This window comes from Phalangium opilio, unplaced genomic scaffold (genome assembly GCF_054372755.1).
Source record: "Phalangium opilio isolate 3A_F unplaced genomic scaffold, DU_Popi_V2 ptg000390l_1, whole genome shotgun sequence".
In the NCBI taxonomy this organism is placed as follows: Eukaryota; Metazoa; Arthropoda; class Arachnida; order Opiliones; family Phalangiidae; genus Phalangium; species Phalangium opilio.
The window spans coordinates 4,505,805-4,511,839 of record NW_028324234.1 but is presented as its reverse complement, the minus strand read 5'-3'; the positions used below and the strand labels follow the sequence as shown (position 1 = coordinate 4,511,839).

The 6,035-nt window shown below is 35.6% G+C and overlaps 2 long non-coding RNA genes across 2 annotated transcripts; one reads left to right on the top strand and one right to left on the bottom strand.

Moving 5' to 3' along the window:
* Positions 1 to 1,335: 1,335 nt before the first annotated feature.
* Positions 1,336 to 3,475, bottom strand: LOC149596296 (uncharacterized). Its single transcript, XR_016379392.1, has 2 exons — positions 2,199 to 3,475; positions 1,336 to 2,134 (listed from the first exon to the last, which is right to left on the bottom strand). It is a non-coding gene; the product is annotated as an uncharacterized LOC149596296 (long non-coding RNA).
* LOC149596295 (uncharacterized) lies at positions 3,267 to 3,639 on the top strand. The gene is made up of 2 exons (XR_016379393.1): positions 3,267 to 3,377; positions 3,460 to 3,639. It is a non-coding gene; the product is annotated as an uncharacterized LOC149596295 (long non-coding RNA).
* The last annotated feature ends 2,396 nt before the right edge of the window (positions 3,640 to 6,035 follow it).

Here is a 6,035-nt window from a genome sequence, read left to right as displayed (position 1 = left end):
GTACTTGTGGGTGCTTGTAGGTGCTTGTGGATACTTTTAGGTGCTTGTGGGTGCTTGTAGGTACTTGTGGGTACTTGTATGTACTTGTGGGTTCTTGTGGGTACTTGTGGGTACTTGTAGGTACTTGTGGGTGCTTTTAGGTACTTGTGGGTGCTTGTAGGTACTTGTGGGTACTTGTTGGTACTTGTGGGTGCTTGTGGGTACTTGTTGGTGCTTGTATGTACTTGTAGGTACTTGTGGGTACTTGTAGGTACTTGTGGGTGCTTGTGGATGCTTGTAGGTACTTGTGGATGCTTGTAGGTACTTGTGGGTACTTGTAGGTACTTGTGGGTGCTTGTGGGTTCTTGTAGGTACTTGTAGGTTTTTGTGGGTACTTGTGGGTACTTGTTGGTACTTGTGGGTGCTTGTGGGTGCTTGTATGTACTTGTGGGTGCTTGTGGGTACTTGTTGGTGCTTGTATGTACTTGTAGGTACTTGTGGGTTCTTGTGGGTACTTGTGGGTACTTGTAGGTACTTGTGGGTGCTTTTAGGTACTTGTGGGTGCTTGTAGGTACTTGTGGGTACTTGTTGGTACTTGTGGGTGCTTGTGGGTACTTGTTGGTACTTGTGGGTGCTTGTGGGTGCTTGTATGTACTTGTGGGTGCTTGTGGGTACTTGTTGGTGCTTGTATGTACTTGTAGGTACTTGTGGGTACTTGTAGGTACTTGTGGGTGCTTGTGGGTGCTTGTGGATGCTTGTAGGTACTTGTGGGTACTTGTGGGTTCTTGTAGGTACTTGTAGGTACTTGTAGGTTCTTGTGGGTACTTGTAGGTTTTTGTGGGTACTTGTAGGTACTTGTGGGTACTTGTAGGTACTTGTGGGTACTTGTAGGTACTTGTGGGTACTTGTAGGTACTTATGGGTACTTGTAGGTACTTGTGGGTACTTGTGGGTACTTGTAGGTACTTGTGGGTACTTGTGGGTACTTGAGGGTACTTGTAGGTACTTGTAGGTACTTGTGGGTACTTGTAGGTACTTGTGGGTACTTGTAGGTACTTTTAGGTACTTGTGGGTACTTGTGGGCGCTTGTAGGTACTTGTGGGCGCTTGAACTTTTAGGGTAGCCCTGACTATATTTTGTTTAAGGTTTTAAGCTTAATATTAAACAGACGTTAGTTTATGCTGCAAAAAATTTGAAATTGACAATCTCGGATCGTCTTTATGAAGTTTTAAGGATATCCGAATTTCATATTGGGCTTATGACAATTTTGAGCTAAATGTTAAACGGACATAAATCAGCATTTTTAAAAATTTTGTAAAATTGTCAATTTGGTCCTATTTCTGGAATTTTTAGGGGGGCGCCTCGCGTTTCAATAAATGATTGGTAAAAATTGTATTATGTTAATTACAATAAGAATACAAACTTTTATTGATTTACGTTTTTTTTATGAAGTATCATTATAAATAAATGTCTGATTGAGCTAAAGTTATGGTCCCCTTTATATATGTTTCTGCTTAGTGCAGATTTTGAAAATGTAAAACAGTTTCTTAACATTCTTAATTAAAATGAAGACTGAAGGAACAGATATTAATCAAAAATGTCTTGATTAGAATCAAGACCTAAAAAGTATCGATAAGACTGAGGGTATCACTTGTCTGAAGGATCAGATATTAATTTTTCTTTTTAATTGAAACTTAAATGCATGCTTAAGAAAAAACAACGTTCCATTACCGTTTTCCGTTGAAATAAATTATTTTACTGGTAATCAATTTCAAAAATTTACTTATCTCGGCTTTTCGACCACAATTCCATTCCCCGAAAACATTTTATCATTACATTAATTACTTTTGGGAGATAACGTGTCAAAAAACCTATAAAACAATAAAAAGCTGTAATAGCGGTCTGTTTAGCCATGACAACAACCTTTTAAAAGTTACAAGGACTATATAACCCTTTCGAGACTAACAGGACCTGAGAAAACTATAGCTTAACCTGCTACTAGTACGACCAGGGAGAATTGATGTAAACTGAAGTTGAAATTTCATCATGTGCGACCTGCGGCCCAGAAACTCTCCCATAGTCCCAGTGTGTGTAGAACATAATTTTTTCGCTGTTATCTGCCAAAATAGATCTTTCTAGGTAGTGCCGCCTCCTCACTTGAATTTTTCATGATATATTAAGGTTTGAACGAACAAAATTCTAGATTACTATTTTCACTACCATGTCCCTCTGCTACCTTGAAGCAAACTTTCCTCTCTTTTTGCTGCTCATTACCGGTGCCATTCTCTTGAATTTCTGTTCGTTATAACTACTATGATGAGATTATTTATTTCAAACCAAAATATAAAAAAATGGATTCTTTTTACTTTTGTGCTACTTAGAATTTACCAGAGCTGTGCTAATTAATTAGTTAGCTAATTCAATTTCTAATTAATTAGCAACATTTACTAATTGAAAATGGTAATTGAATTTTAATTACCTTAGTGCTAATTGAGAAGTAATTCTAATTAATTAGTATGATTCGGAAAGGTAATTATCTAATTAAAATTTAATTAGATTTAGGATTAACTAATTAGCCAATTGGATTTTCAATTAAACTTTTACGCCAATTTGTTGTAAAAAATCGAGGAATTAATTCTTTATTCATCTATTTGAATATGAAAAAGCCTTATTATATCGATGAGGAAACCTTAGTGCTACTCTAAATTTTTCAGCTCCTCAATAATGAGAGAATACTAGTACTAGTAGAAAATTGGATCGCAACTGGCCCATTTCGCAATTTCGACTGATTTACCTACTCGAATTAATGGCAGTGCGCATGTATTTACTACTCAGGAGTCCATTATAGGAACTGTGCAATAAAATGAAGAAATGAGACAAATTTTAACATGACGGAACACTCGAGGCCTGTCTCATTTTTCGAGAATAATTCATGGCTTCCGTACCCGTTTTTCAATGGCATTAAAACATTAAACTTTGCATTACCAAAGTACTAAATCCATGGGCACTTTAAACTTTTATGTTTACTTATGGTTTCTTTTTTACCTTAATTAGAAAATAGTAATTCTAATTAATTAGTTTGATAAATGTCTAACTTCTAATTGAATTGAATTAGTTTCTATGTCTAATTGCTAATTGGCTAATTAATTAATTCATAAATATTTCCCTAATTGCTAATTGGCTAATTAATTAGTTCATAAATATTTCCCTAATTGCTAATTCTAATTCAATTAGTTGTCAGCTAATTAGCACAGCTCTGGAATTTACAAATGTATATAACGTTGTGCCGTGCCATATCAAATAGTCTCTAACCATTGTTAGAAACTAGAGAGAGAAATTGGGCAGTAACACTGATCATGCCCTGAACTATGAGAAAGAACAATACGACGGTTCACTAAAGTACACTCGATATTACATCATTTTGCAAAACCGCGACTAAAAATGTTACTGTCCCTATTGAATTTGGCGCCATTGGTTTTAGAATAATTAAAATGTTCCACTGCGAAGAGTGCCGGTCACGAATGGGGATGTAACGTCTTTAGGAACCTTTTAAAACGCAAAACCATACACGTACTCTCCCAAAAGTAATTAATGTAATGATAAAATGTTTTCGGGGAATGGAATTGTGGTCGAAAAGCCGAGATAAGTAAATTTTTGAAATTGATTACCAGTAAAATAATTTATTTCAACGGAAAACGGTAATGGAACGTTGTTTTTTCTTAAGCATGCATTTAAGTTTCAATTAAAAAGAAAAATTAATATCTGATCCTTCAGACAAGTGATACCCTCAGTCTTATCGATACTTTTTAGGTCTTGATTCTAATCAAGACATTTTTGATTATATATAAGTAGAAATCCTCGCGCTCTCATTTGCGTTTTCCAGCTCGATAAAATGAACTTTAAATGACTAGATCTCTTTAATTGTGCTTTTTCAATCAATTTGTTTCGACGAAAAATAGCTATGGTTTTATACGATTAAATATAATTATATGTTAATTTCATTACTTACTTAGACAGTCGGCTTACGAGTGCATTAAAAAAGACATTGAGATGACCAACAACTATACTATCAGAATCGTACAAAAGGGCTTCGTCCGTAATGGTTGAATCACCTTCGGCTATGCAGTAACCAAAAACCTGTTGAAAATGAATTTAATTTTTCCTTTGAAGCAATATTCAAGGTGCTGTAAACTACGGCAAATCTTACGTCGGATATACACAATCTGACGAAAAAGTCTAGTTTTGATGATGTCTCTGCCATTTCCTATCAATTTATAGAAAAAAGAGTAGAATGGTAGTTTGTGAATAGCCTCCGACGATAATCCTATAGTCGAACGACATATCGCGTGCTAAAATTATTATAACAATAAACCCACTGAGGATACAAACGATTCAGTAACAGACATTTTGGTTCTGCCACAATCGATTACATGTTCTTTTGGGTGCAGAAAGTTTTCTGGTTCTTGAGGGCTTTTAATTGATTTGCAAAATCAGTGAAAATCCAAATTTTTAGGATATGTTTCTTAGCATTTACGAGATTGGACATTAGTTTAAAGGATTTACGACCAAAACTGACCTCATATATTTAGATTACACAGGGTACGTGATTTAAAGATGTAAGCGTTCCTTATAACAGTAGATTCTTTGGAAAATTTCGAGTCGAAATTTCCTGAGCCGTTTTGGTCTAAACAAACCGTTTTAGAGTTACAAGCAGTTAAAATCCGGACTCATTTGGCCCTACTCTCTTGAGATGAGACGTAATATCTCGGTTAATAAGCCATATCAGGTTTAATACTATTGCTACTTTTAAAAAGAAAACGGATTGTAAAACGATTTTAGTACAACGGAATTAAGGTTTTCTGAAGAAAATCACGATATGTGACACTGCGTCTCTACCCTTTCCAAACAATTAAGCTTTGGTTTTTACGTGTCGTGTGAAGAGAGTTTTAAACTAGAGGTAAGGAAACAATTTAATTGAGATCTCATCTGTGATTGACAAATTAAGTTCTTCCAAATTTTCACTTTTGCCCCAAGCCATTTCTAACAGTCAGCTAAAGCTTTACACACTCTTCAGAAGAAGCATGAATAGCACTTCATGTTGTAGTTGAGATACTATTTTTTGAGGATGAAATTCGGAGGCCGAACGTGCATGTTTTATTTTCGAAATAATTTTTAAAATTTTTTTCAGTGTGAGTGGAAAATGAAATTGATAATAAGGTCTTTAATTCAAATTAAATAAGTTGATCTAAATGCGCTTCATTAGCGTTGATGTACGGCTGATTAGCTCGACGTTTAAAAGACTCTCGAATACTGATTGGCATTTCCGCATTGGCTTGAATGTGTGACCCGCCAAATTGAATGTGCTCCTTAACGGGATAGTTTATCTGAGAAGAGCAAACTAACATTAGTTTTCCATAAATTAAGAACCCTTTGAAACATGGGAGTCAGTAAAAATCGGGAGAAAAATTTATTAATTAAGATAAACGTGAATAAAAATACAAATTTCTAATACCGCTTTCAAAATCGGCCACCATTTTCTACCCATTACCTACGTAGGTAAAAGTCAGACTATAATTGGCTGCTAGCAGTTGGGATGAAAACTGCATTTTTAGTAGAAAGAAATGGTAGGAACTGGAAGGGACCGAGCTAATATTAGCAGTACCAGACTACCAGTACGCGAAGGCACAGGCTTAGCATCCATAATTATATAGCTTGACTCCTTGACTAAAGCCGACTAAGAAGCAAAATATACCTTGCCTACTGCTAGTATAATCCCAAATTATCTTTATCATGACCGAAAAAGATTTAAGAGTCAGCATTTAAAGCCAAATAGAAAAAAAATATAAGCCTAATCACCGTCACTGGAAATAATACTGTCTCGATAGTGTTCAAAGAATGAATTCCCCCAACAGTAGGAAAAGCGCTACGGAAGGATGACTTTGTGGAAAAGAGAGACGAGTCAAAGTCAAACGACCGTGCTAACGTTTCTCGGTGGTTCTACTCTATTTCACCAGGTGGCCTGATGATTGCAAAAGTGATAATTTGGTTTAACTTCTT